The sequence below is a fragment of the Ambystoma mexicanum genome, chromosome 6p (assembly GCF_040938575.1).
Source record: "Ambystoma mexicanum isolate Mex_15411 chromosome 6p, UKY_AmexF1_1, whole genome shotgun sequence".
NCBI classification, from domain to species: Eukaryota; Metazoa; Chordata; class Amphibia; order Caudata; family Ambystomatidae; genus Ambystoma; species Ambystoma mexicanum.
Genome location: NC_090935.1, coordinates 1320491797 through 1320509496, shown reverse-complemented (window position 1 = coordinate 1320509496; position 17700 = coordinate 1320491797). Strand labels below are relative to the sequence as shown.

Sequence of the window (17700 nt, the reverse complement as noted above, 5' to 3'; positions counted from 1 at the left end):
CTAAAAGTACTATATTTGTAGACTTGCACTTCAAATATATTCTTACAGTAATTCATTTGGGGTTCACTCTTAGCATATTAAACATATACATAGGGAGAATACGCACTTGAAAGATACCAATGCTTTCTGTGTGTGAAGACGATCAGTAAGGTTATCAACATTTTCTTATTGGTCTGCTGTTTTTTTTATGACTATACTTTCTGCGGATATGCTCATATTTGTATTTGGATTACTTTCTTTAGGGTGCAGTCACATCAGGTGATAGTTATTCATAGGGAAGTAGTAGGTTTGAAACAGAACAATCATTTCTGTCCATAAAAATAATCAGGTAGGTTATGAACAATTTCTGGGTCTACTGCTGCTTCTTTGCGTACTTCACTTTCACTGTATATACTCATTTTTGTATTTGTTCTTATGTCTTTGAGTTTTGTATGCAATAATGAAAATATATAGGAAGTGGTTTTCATTACCTATTTATAACATATTTCACAGTACACAAAACTCTAATAAGAAAGCATTTACCATTTCACTATTCAACATGGGAAGATTATGAATATTGCACCGTCATCATGTATGCTGCATACAATGCTTATGTCTATACATGAGTACATTATTACACTGTAAAGAACTTCATAATAGAATGCTATTTATGTCAATGCATTGCTTAATGCACCACATAGCTAATGTCATCTATTCCAATGACCCATGACAGTTCTTTTATCAACATTATAATAAGACTCCCTTGTGCAGACTTTTCATGAAAAGTACATGCACATGTGATGTCATCAGTGATGTCATCAATGACATTTGTGATGTCATCTTTGATGTCCTGGGTGTTAGTCTTAGCAATGCACGTAGGTGGCGCGAGTTATGGTTGCTTAGCTTACCATAACTAGCGAATGTCAAGGGATTTTCGGTTTTACTTTGAACCATAAAATCCCTTTAAAAAGGTTTTTTGCTGAATATATATATATACATAGCAGTGAACAAAAACAAAGGGTCTACACATGTGATATCACCAGTGATGTCATCAATGACATTTGTGATGCCATCTTTCATGTCCTGGGTGTTAGTGTTAGCAGTGCAAAGTGGGGAGGGCAGGTATGGTTGCTTAGCCTACCATAACTGGCGAATTTCAGGGGTTTTTCGGTTTAACCTCGAACCATAATGTCACGGTTACAAAGTTTTTTTTTAGTGAATTTCACAGGTTTTTAGTAGTGCAACTTAACCATAATGTCCCCTTAACAAAGTTTTTTTAGTGAAATAAATATATATATATCCTTTGACATATCCTTTGGTTTCACATCATTATACTTTGAATATATAAGCAACTTCCTTCATTATCAACAAATATATTTATTTTCTCACATATTAGATCAAAATATAAATTTTTAAATTGATTTTATAATGCCACCAAGGATTAACATATTTTTCAGTTTACTTGTTTACTGTCGATTTGTCTTTAATCACAAATGTGTATCAAAATGTACAATTCTGTTTCAATTATTGTATGGATTTCATGTGTTTTCCATTTTTCTAAATCAGTTTGTTCTTTGCACTTTCATTATATTTTGTTTTCTGTGATTTCATACCACTGATTTTGATAAATATCTTTAGTATCGTATTCATAAAAGCCAGAAACCCGATATTCTGTTACAGTAGACCCTGACGATTCTGCCACAGTACAACCAGATCAATCTCATTAAATTTACGTCAAATCTTAAAGGAAGAAATATTGAATAATGCAACGTTTTGCAAATATCAATAAGTAAAGCCAATTTCTACAGGAAGTGGTGTAATTAGTTATCCACCTTTTGTTTTATTCCAATTCTACGTATCAGACTTTTAAGATACGAGTGTCTACGATGACTTGGTACAGTCCACCTATATGCTTTTTATCTTCTTGTAATCAAAAAGAGTGAAAAACACTTTTTTTCATTTCAAATACATTCTCTGCTGAAACATATTGCTTTTCGGAACAAACATTAATATTGAAATAACTGAGAAAAACAACACACTGAAAGATTTATATATTTGTACTTACTCTTGCGAGAGCACTGTAAACAAATCAGAACTGCAACCTTTACCTATTTATAGTGTTCTCTGTTTTCATGGTCTATGTTTTGTGAATTCTGGTACTATTTCTGCAGTGTTTTGATAGAAATGTTACTGTTGTTGTGGCATTTAAAATACGCATGATTGTTTCAAAACAGAAATATGATATGGTACAATATGCTGTTATAAGTTCAGCACACCTACATGATATAGAGAGAGCAAGGGGCAGGACACGAGAGCGAGCAGGATGCTGGGATGGAGAAAAATACACAGGGGAGAAAGAAATACCAGACAGAAAGAGAGAGGGGAAGACAAGCCAAATAGCGAGAGAGTGATTAAAAGACGAGGGATATTGATGAGAATGGGAGAGACACACTCTGCAAAAAATAACATGTCCACTTCAGGTTTATTAAACAAAAACCTTTGTTACTGAATGTGATCTTTCGCTTCACATGTTGATTGACAAAGTGGCTGTGCTCTGAAACATGTAACATATTTATATCAACCTTGTGTTAAATAAATCTGTGATGAAAACAGTATACTGAGAATAATAAAACAATTGGGAAAGAGGGTCTTTCTTTTGGGAAAACGAGTGCGACACTGTGGAACCACAACAAGGTTAATTTGCTAAGCATATGTAAACTCCCAATGCAGAGTCACCCTGAACACCAAAATTATATTTTCAAATAAATTAGTCTGGTAGACACCAGGCTCAATAGAACTAGAGGGAAAGTAGGCGCTGCAGGAAACAGAAAAAGGTTCCTGTATGATAGGGGCGGACTGGCAAAGGCGGAAAAGGAGCAAATTCCCCCCCAGGCTGGCCGGGCAGCTGCCCCATGGGCCAAAGCTCCAAAATGTAACATAATACTCGAAAAAGACGAAATCCTACAGAATCTATCCAGACACAAAAGAAGTGAATGCTGCTAAACCGGCTCAGATTCCGAGTGATTTAAGCAATGTTGTAGATGTGCCTGGTTGGCCCCACACATGGGCCTCCACAGTGAGTGTGAGGGAGAGGAGTTTAGGCCGCAGGTCATGTTCACACTGCCCAGTGGCAATGTATGCGTTTAAATAACAGCTTCTGTGACCGTGGATGGTAATGTTGGCACCACTGTTCCCCGTACACCATTGGTCTGTTAAAATCCACAGCAGATCATCACAACTCCTACTTGTTAAGGAAGTCAACGTGCCTATCTCATTAGAGTTTGTCCTCGGTTTGATTCTGTATGAAAACTTCCCATGTTCTGCTGAATTTCTTGATTAATAGTGTGTTCATACAAACAGTTTTTAATAGCACCCTGAAAAGCACTCATTGATGTTACTTATTTAGTGATTATAGAAATGGCTGTTGGACTGCTTGTGGTACTTACTTTTGGTCACAGATGAAAAAGACACATAGAAAGATGTAATATTCAGGTATTAATGATTAGAAGACTACAAACTAAAGGGGTCATTCAGGATGGGGCACATTTTTTTAATACCACTGTAGAAAGCTACCAACTCGGACTGTGATAGTTCTAGAAAATGACCCTATTCATAGTTTACCACCAGCATAGGTGGGATTTCTTGAATACCTCCAGTGCCATTTCAGAAATGCTGCCTTCGATGTTGGTAATATAAAAACGTTTTTTAACACTTTTATTCAGCCATTTTCAACATCAATGTGAAGGGGGGAATGGATTATGCACAGTAGTTGCTTATTTCACTACTGTTGATTTTCTTTTTGTACAAATGGTTAATTCTGGCCTTTTTATGCATTATATGAGTAAGATGGTGAGATGAGGCAATCAGTGATGCTCACCTTTTAACCCCCTCAACATGTCTATCTGTATAAACGTGTTGAACTGTATTGAACAGAAGCACCTGTGCTTCCATTTTAAAACATTTATGGCCAGTTCGGATTTTTTACCTCTACTTTCAAGGTGGAGGTCAAAATAGGTGGAGTTTCTGAAAAAGGTCTGCCTAAAATATCACCGCTGGTATTCAAATGGAATTCAAATGGAATACCACCGATGGTATTAAACCCTGAATTAGGTGGACAGTAAAGTCAATGGTATTTGCCAAAAACTGACGATTTTACTGTTCCCACCCAACTCTGAATGACCACCTAAGTCTGTGATCATTTTTCATTGTCTTGCCCAGAACTTCTGTTATGTGAACTAGACGCACATGCAAATTAACACCAGATGAACAAGTTACTTCTTACCTTGTAACGTACTTTCGATAGGATGTTCCTCCGACGTATTCCTTATCTTGATAGATTACTTCCTCGGAATGATTTTTCAGTAGATGTCGCTGCGCATCGACGTCCCTCGAGTTGGTGTCCCTCGACAGCCTCTGTATCGGCGCCAACGGCATTGTGCGTATAAATAGACTCGCGCAGCGTCCGTTGCTCAGTTCCGTTTTGAAGCTTAAGAGTAGCTGTGCATGAATTGGTTATTGACCTTGAAGGAGCGTAAGCTGCAACCACAAGGGAAGTTTTACTGAGGAGATGGATAGGAGGGGCGATAAGGAATACGTCGGAGGAACATCCCATTGAAAGAACGTTACAAGGTAAGAAGTAACTTCTTCTTCGAAGGGATTGTGTCCTCCGATGTATTCCGTATCTTGATAGACTCCCATTGCAGTGGTGTGTAAACGGAGGTGGGAGTAAAATTGTAATATTTCCCTTTAAGAATGAACAGCGCGTAGCACAGCTTTGCCAAATCTTGTCACCTGGCTAGAGGAGGAATCCAGATTGTAGAATTTTGTAAAGGTATGTCTGGACGACCATGTGGCAGACGCACATAAGGCTCGAATCGGTACCTCTCTTTGGAGGGCCGAAGAGGCTGCGATACCCCTGGTTGAATGAGCCCTAAGGTGTTGAGGGGGCTCTTTCCCTGCCAATTTGTATCATTCTAGAATGGCTAAAATAATCCATCTTGAAATGGTCTGTTTTGTGATTGACAATCCTAATTTGTGTCCTGCATAACCTATAAACAGTTTGTCTGCTTGCTTTATCCTGGCAAGTCTGCCGATATAAAAACTCAAGGCTCGCCTTGGATCCAGCCTATGTAGCCTCTCTTCCTCTTTCCCTGGAAGGGGAGGAGGATATAATGAAGGTAAGGTTATCTTCTAAGTAATGCGGAATTCAGAGACTATCTTTGGGAGGAAATTAGGCTTCACTTGTAGGACAACTTTGTCTTTGTGAAAAATTGTACGAGGAGGTTTGCAAGATAGAGTTTGTAATTCGCTCACTCTTCTGGCAGATGTCAAAGCCACTAGTAAGACTGTTTTAAGGGTGAGAAATCTTGATGAACAAGAACGGAGTGGTTCAAAAGGAGTACCCATCAGGAAATTTAAGACTAGATTTAAATCAAACAAGGGGACTTGAAACGGCTTTGGGGGATAGACATTAGTTAACCCCTTTAGAAATTGAATTACTAGGGGTAATTTGAAATATGATGGCTCATCCGCAGTGCGCTTGAAGATCGACAGCGCTGCGAAGTAGCCCTTGATCATACCAACTTGAAGACCTGAATTCGCCAAATAGAGCAAAAAAGATAACACCATTGGTGTACCGCATGAAAAGGGTTCAATATTCTTTTCTCTACACCAGTTGCAAAACTTGTTCCAACGACAGCGGTATAAAGTCTTTGTTGCTGGCCTTCTAGCCGAAAGCAACACCTCCATGACGTCATCTGGGAGGTCCCAATCCTTGTATCTCAACCTTTCAGAAACCAAGCGTGAAGGTTGAGGGTTCTGATGTCTGGATGGAGAACCTGACCTCCCTTCTGCGAGAGAAGATCCTCCCTGTGCGGAAGATGAATCGGAAGGGAGATGGATATGTCCAGAAGGTCCAGGTACCACATTCTCCTGGCCCAGTCTGGGGCAATTAGGATCATAGTCTTCCGGAATCTTCTAAACCTCCTGATCATCTGAGGAATGACAGGGACCGGAGGAAACACATACAGAAGTGGAAACTCCCAGTCCACTACAAACGCGTCCCCTAGAGCTCCTCTAGGGGGGAATTCCCTTGAACAAAACTGATCGCACTTCCTGTTGATACTGGTGGCGAACAGATCCACTTGAGGGGTTCTCCAAAGGGTGTAGATCTATTGAAGGACTTCCTGAGCCATCTCCCACTCGTGGGAGACTGTGCTCTGCCTGCTCAGAGCGTCCGCTGTCAAGTTCTTCTCTCCGGCTAAGTGAACTGCCGATAGAGAGATTCCTTCTTGAATTGCCCAAAGCCAGAGCTGCATCGCCTCTCTGCACAGTGGCAGTGATCCTGCGCCTCCTCTTTTGTTGAGGTAGTGCATGGCCACTGTATTGTCCGTCATTATTAGGACATTTTTCCCTTGTACAGATGGCAGAAAAGCCTTCAGCGCTAATCTGATAGCTCTCAACTCCAACATGTTGATATGTATTCTGGACTCCGATGGAGACCAACGACCGCTGATGGTCAAGTCGTTGGCATGGGCTCCCCACCCCCTGAGTGAGGCATCCGTGACCACTGTTATCTCCGGCCATGGTTGCCAAAACAGTTCTCCTTTCAAAATGTTCTCCTGACAGGCCAACCACTGAAGGTCTCGAGCCACTTTGTCCGGGACCTGAAGGAGATCTGTCATTCTTCCTGAGAATTGTGACCACTGGGTTCTTAGTGCCCACTGGAGGGATCTCATTCTCAGGCAAGCTTCTGGCACAAGGAAGATGCAGGATGCCATGAGGCCTAGTAACCTCAAAAGGTCGAAGGCTGGGAGACATTGGGCATTTTGAAACTTGGTGACCATCTGCGGAATATCTTGAGCCCTCACCTCTGGTGGCGAGGCTTTCCCCAGGGAAGTGTCTGTTAGGCAGAAACCTGTGCAGTTCCCTTAGGGGCCACTGCAAAAGATTTAGGACTACAGGTGTTTGGAAGTAAACCCACTTGGTAGCAGTCTGTACCACACAGATTCACTTGGTAGCTGTGGCTGAGCAGTCAGACTTCCCTCAAGAAGAGTTAGGCAGTATATAGAGTATACACAATAGGTACAGAGACACAGTAGCACAAGCAAACACTGACCAGAGCTTTGGTGTAAAAGTATATAATTATTTATTTAAAGACACACTTGTAAATTACACTAGTAAAAAGAGGTAAGTAAATTCAGCACACAGTCACTATCATATATATACAACCCTAATTACTTATTAGACAAGTCTTAGTGAGAAACACCACTTATTTTCAGACAGAGGTGAGCGCTTAACATAAGATGGCACTCTAATAAGTTATAAAAAAGGGAAGGAAAAAGGCAGAGTTATGGAATCACACAAGTTTCAATACTTTTACAAGAACCACAGTAAGGCAGGACAGGCAAAGTTCTACTGGAGAGCAAGGAAGTCAATTGCAAGGCCCATTCTTGGAGAGAGCAAGCAGAAGGAGTCCAGGTTCACACAGTGGGGTTATGCCCAAAGAGTCTTGTAGATAGTTCGCACAAAAAGGATGAAATTAAAGTCAGGAAAAGTTAGCTAGGTTGTCCCAGGCCAGCCCAGGTTACAAAGTCGAGGCGTTACTGTCACCCCGAACGATCTGTCGCAAGGGAAGCCAGGCGGGACACAGTACCTTAAGTGTGAAGGAAGCTCCAGCGGGGGCAGTTGTTCCTGGCAGCGGGTGCAAGTCGGTGTTTCATCCAGAGGAAGAGGAGGTCTCGCCGTGGAGGAAAGATGAAGGCCGTTGCACTGCCAGGGAAGAAACCCGCCGCGGAGTTCTTCGCTTAAAAGGTACTACCCTTCTCTTCGCGGTAGTGGTAAGCCGTGGTATTCCGGTTGCCGGGGTGCTTGGCACGGGCAAGGCGGCCACAAGATGCTCCAGGAAGGTGAAAAGAAGGCAAAACTGGTTATCCCCACCAGTCAAAGGAAGAAGACTCTCCGGACTGGAGATCTCCTCTGTCGTCGGGAAGAGTGGTGAGACGGTTCAGCAGGGCTCCACCGGTGGTGTCGTTGCAGGTCGGCTCAGCTTCTCCCTCCTCGGATTCTTAGGTCCTGTGGCAACTTCTGAAGTTCCAGTCCCCAAAGCCCTGCTTTTATGCAGCAAACCCCCATTCATTCAGCCTAGCTGTCAATCAAACATGCTAAGTGGTGAGCCGGCCGGCTCACCACTTGGGCCAATCACACAAGAGTGCGACTTGAGTTCCCAAGGTAACTCAGTCCAGGGTGCCTAAACCCCCTCCCACACTCCCTGTGGTACCCAGACAGAGTGGCACCACTTTTGGAGGCTTCTGTGGAGAAGCCCGCCAAAAACTGGAACAAAGGGCTCGACTTGGGTTGGAGTCACAGAAGAGAACACAAATGCCATTTTAGAATCGAGTTCTGGCAAAAAAATACCAACCGGTGAATTCATATTAAATGAATAAACCGGCGGTATGTTCGAGGCTATAAGAATTAAATAATTAAAGTGGGTAGCCTCGAACAATGGGAAAATCCCATAGAGATATATTGGCGGTCGAATATAAAAAGTAGTATCCACTGCCACCAGCCAAAACTCGATCAGGGTGGACGGAGACGTGCCCCCTCGAACAACAGACCCTGGGGCAATCGAATTGCCCCGACCAGTACGTCCACAATACGATGGTTTGTACTGGTTTCTGTTCATAATTTGGGACTAGTAAAGCCAATGGTGACTTTACATGCCCTGGGAGACAGTAGTCAGTACCAGGGTATGGAGTCTATGTTGGGGGGTCGCTACGACACCCCTGGGTTACGGCACGGAGGGTGCTGTGTTACCCACATCAAAAACACATGAGACCCTATGGAGTAAAATACCCCATAGCCCATTAAACACATGGAAAGATAAAGGAACACCTCAAATCATGTCTAAGAGTGGGAGAAGAGTCTCACTCTTAGCAGGAGAAAAAAATAAACCCCAAAAATCCAGCAAAGCTGCTGGGGGACTCACTAGGTTTGGGAAATTAGCCTTTTCAGAGAATTCTCCCTAACACTCGCCCCCCCCCCCCCCAGACTAAGGGACAGGAGGATTTAATCCACTCCTGGATGAACCTCATACCTCTAGTCGATGACATACATCCTAGAGAGTCCATCAGCATTTTGATGGTGATACCCTGACCTGTGCTCAATGGTGAAATCAAACCCTTGCAGGAAGATTGACCATCTCAATAGTTTGGGGGGATTTTCTCCCTTCATTTGCATTAAGCATCTCAAGGGTTGGTCAGTCTGAATGACAAAAGTAGAACCATACAAGTATGACCTAAACTTCTTCAGTGCCCATACAATAGCAAAGCATTCTCTTTCGATTGTTGCCCACTTTGTCTCAGGATCCTTCAGTTTTCTACTGATGAAGCAAATGGGGTGCTCCTTACCCTTCTCATCCAGTTGGCTAAGGACTGCACCTATACCTACATTAGAAGCATCTGTCTGCACAATGAAAGTTTGGTGATAGTCAGGAGCTCTCAATACTGGTGCTTGGCAAAGAGCTTTCTTCAGGTTTTCAAAGGCCTGATTGCATTCCTCATTCCATTTGACCTTCTTAGGGAATTTTGGAGAGGAGATCACATTCAGTGGAGAAGCTATGGTCCCATAGTTCTCAATGAAATTCCTGTAGTACCCAGTGAGGCCTAGGAAGGTTCTCACTTGGGTTTGAGTAGTAGGTGTTGTCCAATTTTGCACAGCTTCAATCTTACTGAGCAAAGGCCTTATTTCTCCACCTCCTACCTCATGCCCAAGGTAGATCACCTTACTCTGACCAATTTGGCATTTACTTGCCTTTATGGTCAGATTGGCCTGTCCAAGAGCCTGCAAAACATACCCTAAGTGGTTCACATGTTCTTCCCAGGATTGGCTGAATACTGCAATGTCATCCAAGTATGCCATGCAGAAGTCCTCCATCCCATTCAGAACCTGATTAACCATTCTTTGGAATGTAGCAGGTGCATTCTTCAATCCAAAAGGCATAACCTTAAATTGGTATAAGCCAACTGGGGTAGAAAATGCAGTCTTCTCCTTGGCATGGTCTGTCAGGGCTATTTGCCAATAGCCTGACGTAAGGTCAAATGTGCTGAGGAACTTGGCTGCACCAAGTCTATCCACCAACTCATCTGTCCTTGGCAAAGGGTGGGCATCAGTCTTGGTGACTGCATTAAGAGCTCTATAGTCCACACAGAATCTCAATTCTTTGGATCCTGCCTTTGGTACTAACACAACTGGGCTAGACCATGGGCTAGTAGAGGGCTCTATTACCGCGAGATCAAGCATCTCCTTGACCTCCCCTTTGATGTGGGTCCTTACATTTTCTGACATTCTATATCCTCTGCTTTTGACTGGCAGACAGTCACCAGCGAGTATATCACGCTGTCCCCAAGGGGTCAAGCCTGGTGAAAGTGATAACAGAGAGGCAAACTGATTTAACATGGCTTTGCACTCTTCTTGTTGCTCAGGTGTCAGATTTGAAGAGAGATTTACTCCTTCAATCTTTTCGTCCAAGGGTAAGCCTCTGAGGAGATCAGGTAGAGCTTCGCTCTCTTCTTCCTCTTCTGTTGAAGCTAGAAGCAAGGCTCCTACTTCAGGTCTGGAGACATACGCCTTTAGTCGATTGGTGTGGAAGACTTTAGGAGCCTCCTTGGGATTGCCCAAGTCCACCAGATAGTTCACCTCTCCAAGTTTACCCACAACCTTGAAGGGTCCCATCCATTTATCTTGCAAGGCCCTCTGCCTTGTTGGTGGGATCATAACTAGAACTAGCTGGTCTTGAGTGAACTCAACCATGTTAGCCTTCTGGTCATGCCAATACTTGACCAGGGCTTGTCCAGCTTTCAGGTTATCACTAGCGTCTGCCATCATTTGTGACATTCTCCTGCGGAGACCTATCACATAGTCAGTCACTCTGACTGGCTTGGGGGAAGGAGCACTCTCCAACCCCTCCTTGATCAGGGCCAATGGACCTCTGACCGGATGGCCATAGAGAAGTTCAAAGGGAGAATAACCTACTCCCTCCTGAGGGACTTCTCTATAAGCAAAGAGAAGGCATGGCAATAGAAGGTCCCACTTCCTTTTAAGGGGATCCTCTAAAGCACCTATCATGCTCGTCATGGTTCTGTTGAACCTTTCTACCAACCCATTTGTCTGAGGGTGGTAGGCGGCAGAGAACTTGTAAGTAACTCCACAGATTTTCCACATGGATTTCATGTAGTGGGACATAAAATTTGACCCCCTGTCAGAGATTACTTCCTTAGGAAACCCAACCCTGGTAAAAATACCAAGGAGGGCCTTAGCCACAGCCTGAGCTGTAACAGTCCTCATAGGAATTGCCTCAGGGTACCTAGTAGCATGGTCTATTACAACAAGGATAAACCTGTTGCCTGAGGAGGTTGGGGGATCAAGGGGACCAACAATGTCAATCCCTACCTTCTCAAATGGGACTTCCACAACTGGGAGAGGCACTAAAGGTGCCACATTCTTGGACCCAACCTTACCAGAAGTCTGGCAGGTATGGCAGCTCTTGCAAAACGTATCTACCTCAGCCCACATGTTTGGCCAATAAAAGTAGAGTGAGAGCCTTTCCTTGGTCTTCTTGAAACTCAAGTGACCAGCCAAAGGAATCTCATGGGCTAGTTGCAAGAACTGTTATCTGTTTTCTTGAGGTACTACAAGCCGCTTGTAGTCTCCAGGTGCAGACTCAGTTGGTTCACTGTAGAAGAGGCCATCTTCCCAGTGCAACCTATACTTCCCAGGCTCTTGCCCATCAGCCTGAGAAGCTTCCTGTTGGCGAAGACCTTCCAGAGTTGGACATTCTCTCTGTCCCTTACTGAAGTCCGCCCTGTTGGGTCCACCCTCTGCCAGTAAAGACTGCAGCTCAGGATGGTCAACAAGATCCAGATCTCCAATGAGTTCTTGGCCTTCCACTAGCTCTTCTTCAGAGTCTAGTTCCACCATACAGGGTTGTACCTCCCTCTCAGCCTCAGCTGGAGGTGGAGTTACAGGTGTAACTTTGGACAACCTAGGGGAAGACCTTGTTGGAAGCACTGGAGTGCTTGCTGTTGGCTGTTTCTTGGAAGTCGTGGGTTTTCCCTTTGCTTCATTTTGTTCAGTGATAGCAAGTTGTAACTCCAGTGGAGTAGGAGTGATATCTTTCTTCATCATCCCCTTGGGAGTACCTCTCATGGTTCTCTCCCTTGCAGGTCTGGTGAGCTCCTGTAACCTTTTACTAGGAGGTCTGGGGGTATGTGACACTACTCCAAGAGTTTTCCGGTCATTACCCAACAGAACCCTTCCTGGTACCTCACTTTGTATGCTGACAGGTATCTTCACAGTCATGTCATTACACTGGATGAGAACTGGTAATTGGGGAAGCATCTGCACAGGCCCTCCAGCTAACTTGGTGAGGCGTTTGGGTGCCTTAGCAACATCCTCAGCCTGGAAAAAAGATGTATCCACCACAGTTATGCTGGCCCCAGTGTCCATAATGGTAGGAGTCTCCTGACCATTCACCTGGACACTGTCCTTATAATACTCTTTATTATTATCTGGGATAGAGTTATAGACATCTAAATTTTGTTGTTCCCACAGACCCAGAGACACTAAAGAAACACTGGCTGAGACTCCAAAGGGTTCATCAGCCAGCAGTAGAAAGTTTCCACTTGCCATTTGTACTTCCTCCACTGGAGCGAAGGCTAAGTAGACAAGCTGGACCCCTGAAGGTTTACCATTTCATCTGGGATCTCCTTTCACATGGTCAGGCGAGCCACAAACAAAGCATTTACCAAATGCTTTCTGGAATGGTGGTTTGCTCTGACCTCCTTCTGGTTTACCACCAGAGGGTACACTACTCTGATTTGGTTTCCCTTGTGGTTTACCCTTATTGTTCTGTTTGGGGCCCTCTTTGGGATTGAAATTATTAGAATTCTCTTTGGAGTCCTTTTTTGGCTGCTTCCCCTCATCCTTTTGTTGAGTTACCCCAGAGTCTTTGTGATTAGCCCTGTTGGCAACCCACAAGTCAGCAGCCTTAGCTAGTTTTCTGGAATCTAATTCCTTGAATCAGCCAAGTGCTGCCTGAGCTGCTCAGGAGAATAGGCATCATACATTGACTCCAACATCACACGAATCTTCATTCCCTCATAAGTGTTCACCTTGTAACCCTTAATCCATCCCTCTAAGTTCTTCAAACTTTCACTCACCCAGGTAGCCCAAGGGGTACCATCATGCTTTTTGAGAGTCCTAAACCTCTTAAGGTACTGGGAAGGGGTCTTCCCAAATCTAGCTATCAAAGCTAGTTTCACACATTCATAATCCTTCTCATCCTCCTCCCCCAACTCCATTACCACATCAGTTGCAACAGGGGGGAGCCTAGAGAACAACCAGGAACGTAACTCATTTCCTGTAATGTGCCCATGATTATATTCAAACAAACTCAACCAATCCAACACATCCAACTTAGGCTCATACATACACACCAACTCCTTAGGCATCCAGGGTCTATTGGGCCTGGAACTCCTAGAGGATTCGGAGAGAGAAGCACTTTCCACGGACATTTTTTTCATTTCTAGCTCATGGTTGAGCTCCATTTCTCTGAGCCTTAGTTCTTGGTGCCATTGTTCTGTTTGAGCATTAATTCTTTTGAATTCTAATTCAAGCTTCATTTTTTCTAGTTCCATATATTGAGGATTAAGTGTGGGACCTGGTAAGGGTCCAGTAGGTACAGCTGGCAGGGCAGGTAGAGGCCCAGGGGAGACAACTCTAACATCTTCCACCTCCTTCTGCTTCTGACTCAAAGTTATCAATACTAACATTCATATCAATATCATTTCTGTTATCTACAGTTGCTGGAGTGGTAGGTTCCTCTGAACCACCATCCAGACTTTGATTTGCTAACAACCTTTCTATTAGCTCCATTTCCTTGCCTTTAGTCAGGAGATGTTTATGCTTACAGAGAACTCAACAATCAGCAGTTTTTGTAGCAAGGGACTCTTGACTATAACTTTCCATAGTTGACAGGTTTTAGAAAATACTTATTTTAGTGCTAAGCTTTGTGGTTAGTTGCACTAAGGTATCTATAAGCACACTAAAATGTATACTCAATACAAATCCCACCGAAGTACACCAGTGTTAGGCAGAAACCTGTGCAGTTCCCTTAGGGACCACTGAAAAAGATTTAGGACTACAGGTGTTTGGCAGTAAACCCACTTGGTAGCAGTCTGTACCACACAGATTCACTTGGTAGCTGTGGCTGAGCAGTCAGACTTCCCTCAAGAAGAGTTAGGCAGTATACAGAGTATACACTATAGGTACAGAGACACAGTAGCACAAGCAAACAGTGACCAGAGCTTTGGTGTAAAAGTATATAATTATTTATTTAAAGACACACTTGTAAATTACACTAGCAAAAAGAGGTAAGTAAATTCAGCACACAGTCACTATCATATATATACAACCCTAATTACTTATTAGACAAGTCTTAGTGAGAAACACCACTTATTTTCAGACAGAGGTGAGCGCTTAACATAAGATGGCACTCTAATAAGTTATAAAAAAGGGAGTGAAAAAGGCAGAGTTATGGAATCACACAAGTTTCAATACTTTTACAAGAACTACAGTAAGGCAGGACAGGCAAAGTTCTACTGGAGAGCAAGGAAGTCAATTGCAAGGCCCACTCTTGGAGAGAGCAAGCAGAAGGGGTCCAGGTTCACACAGTGGGGTTATGCCCAAAGAGTCTTGTAGATAGTTCGCACAAAAAGGATGAAATTAAAGTCAGGAAACGTTACCTAGGTTGTCCCAGGCCAGTCCAGGTTAGAAAGTCGAGGCTTTACTGTCACCCCGAACGATCTGTCGCAAGGGAAGCCAGGCGGGACACAGTACCTTAAGTGTGAAGGAAGCTCCAGCGGGGGCAGTTGTTCCTGGCAGCGGGTGCAAGTCAGTGTTTCGTCCAGAGGAAGAGGAGGTCTCGCCGTGGAGGAAAAATGAAGGTCGTTGCACTGCCAGGGAAGAAACCCACCGCGGAGTTCTTCGCTTAAAAGGTACTACCCTCCTCTTCGCGGTAGTGGTAAGCCGTGGTATTCCGGTTGCCGGGGTGCTTGGCACGGGCAAGGCGGCCACGAGATGCTCCAGGAAGGTGAAAAGAAGGCAAAACTGGTTATCCCCACCAGTCAAAGGAAGAAGACTCTCCGGACTGGAGATCTCCTCTGTCGTCGGGAAGAGTGGTGAGACGGTTCAGCAGGGCTCCACCGGTGGTGTCGTTGCAGGTCGGCTCAGCTTCTCCCTCCTCGGATTCTTAGGTCCTGTGGCAACTTCTGAAGTTCCAGTCCCCAAAGCCCTGCTTTTATGCAGCAAACCCCCATTCATTCAGCCTAGCTGTCAATCAAACATGCTAAGTGGTGAGCCGGCTGGCTCACCACTTGGGCCAATCACACAAGAGTGCGACTTGAGTTACCAAGGTAACTCAGTCCAGGGTGCCTAAACCCCCTCCCACACTCCCTGTGGTACCCAGACAGAGTGGCACCACTTTTGGAGGCTTCTGTGGATAAGCCCGCCAAAAAGGTGAACAAAGGGCTCGACTTGGGTTGGAGTCACAGAAGAGAACACAAATGCCTTTTTAGAATCGAGTTCTGGCAAAAAAATACCAACCAGTGAATTAATATTAAATTAATAAACCGGCGGTATGTTCGAGGCTATAAGAATTAAATAATTAAAGTGGGTAGCCTCGAACAATGGGAAAATCCCATAGATATATTCGCGGTCGAATATAAAAAGTAGTATCCACTGCCACCAGCCAAAACTCGATCAGGGGGGACGGAGACGTGCCCCCTCGAACAACAGACCCTGGGGCAATCGAATTGCCCCGACCAGTACATCCACAATATGATGGTTTGTACTGGTTTCTGTTCATAATTTGGGACTAGTAAAGCCAATGGTGACTTTACATGCCCTGGGAGACAGTAGTCAGTCCCAGGGTATGGAGTCTATGTTGGGGGGTCGCTACCACACCCCTGAGTTACGGCACGGAGGGTGCTGTGTAACCCACATCAAAAACACATGAGACCCTATGGAGTAAAATACCCCATAGCCCATTCAACACATGGAAAGATAAAGGAACACCTCAAATCATGTATAAGAGTGGGAGTAAAAGAGTCTCACTCTTAGCAGGAGAAAAAAAGAAACCCCAAAAATCCAGCAAAGTTGCTGGGGGACTCACTAGGTTGGGAAATTAGCCTTTTCAGAGAATTCTCCCGAACAGTGTCCAGGACCGCTCCGATGAACTGGAGTCTCTGTGAATGTATCATCTGTGACTACTTTAAATTGAGGGAGAAGCCCAGTTTGTGAAGGAAGTGGCAGACATAATCTAGTTGGATCTGAGCTTCTTCCGAAGATACTGCTCTGATCAACCAACCGTCTAGGTAGGGGTAGACATGGATCCCTTCCCTCCTTAGACTTGCAGCCACTACCGACATTAGCTCGGTGAAGACCCTCGAGGCGGAAGTCAGCCCAAATGGCAGAACTCGAGATTGATAGTGAGAGTTGCCAATTGCGAACCTCAGGTATTTCCTGTGTTTGAGATGGATTGGCACATGGAAATAAGCATCCTGAAGGTCTAGAGATACCAGCCAGTCCTGAAGCTGGAGGGCCTGAAGGATCTGAGAGAGAGTTACCATCTTGAACTTGTCCTTCCTGAGGAATTTGTTCAATTCTCGTAAGTCCAAGATGGGTCTCAGTCCTCCGTCCTTCTTCAGTACCAGAAAGTAGGGGGAATACCAACCCTTGTTCCTCTCCGCTACAGGTACCGGTTCTATGACACCTTTCTCTAGCAGGTCTAGAATCTCCTGCAAAAGGAGCGGGTCTGGAAACTTCAAAGAGTTGTTCTCCCGGTGGATGACGCCGAGGGGTGGGTAGAAAAGGAAGGCAGTAACCTTGGGCAACTGTCTCCAATGCCCAAGCATCTGATGTAATAGCCTGCCATTCCATCAGATGCTGAGTTAACCTGCCCCCTATTGGTGTCTTGTGAGGAGAGACCTCAGAGTGGTTAAGAGGCGGCTAACACAGATGCCGAGGGCAAGAAGGCACCTGCTGCGGCTTTTGTACTTTTAACCTGTCCACCGCGGGTGAATCGTTTTTGGCCCCTTTGAGCCTGCTGTCCTCTGCCTTTTCCGAATGTGGAATAAAAGCGAGAGGACCTACCCCTCCAAGAGGTTCCTGAGGGGCGATACGGAGTTTGACGGATGGCAGCTCCAAGAGATTTCGCTGCTGCCTTGGATGTTTGTAACTTCTCTAGGCTGTCATCAGCCTTCTTACCAAAGAAGTGCCGTCAAAGGGCATATTCAAAAGTCTGGCCTGTACATCTGGAGCAAAACCAGACTTTCGCAACCAAGCAAATCTGCGGATTATAGTACTTTCCGCCATGGCCCTGCTGATACTGTCAGCAGAATCAATGCCAGTTTGAAGGGACTCACACATTGCATCTTTACCATCTTTAATGATGTTCAGAAATGCTTCCCTTTCCTCTCCTTCTGGGAGACAGTCAGCCGCAGATGAAGCACACTCCCAAAGTGTATGGCTGAATCTTGCGAGCGTGCAAGTAGCATTAATGGATTTAAGCACCATGCTACATGCCTAGAAGACCTTTTTTGACATAGCGTCAAACCTTTTATCATCCCTTTCTTGAGGAATAGTAGGGTATGCAGATGGGAATAG

At 44.5% G+C, this 17700-nt stretch overlaps 1 long non-coding RNA gene across 1 annotated transcript in view; it reads right to left on the bottom strand.

Annotated features, from left to right (window-relative positions):
• The window catches only part of LOC138510374 (uncharacterized), a 1273529-nt gene that overhangs the window by 112379 nt on the left and 1143450 nt on the right, over positions 1–17700 (bottom strand). The gene's annotated exons all lie outside the window — the stretch shown is intronic.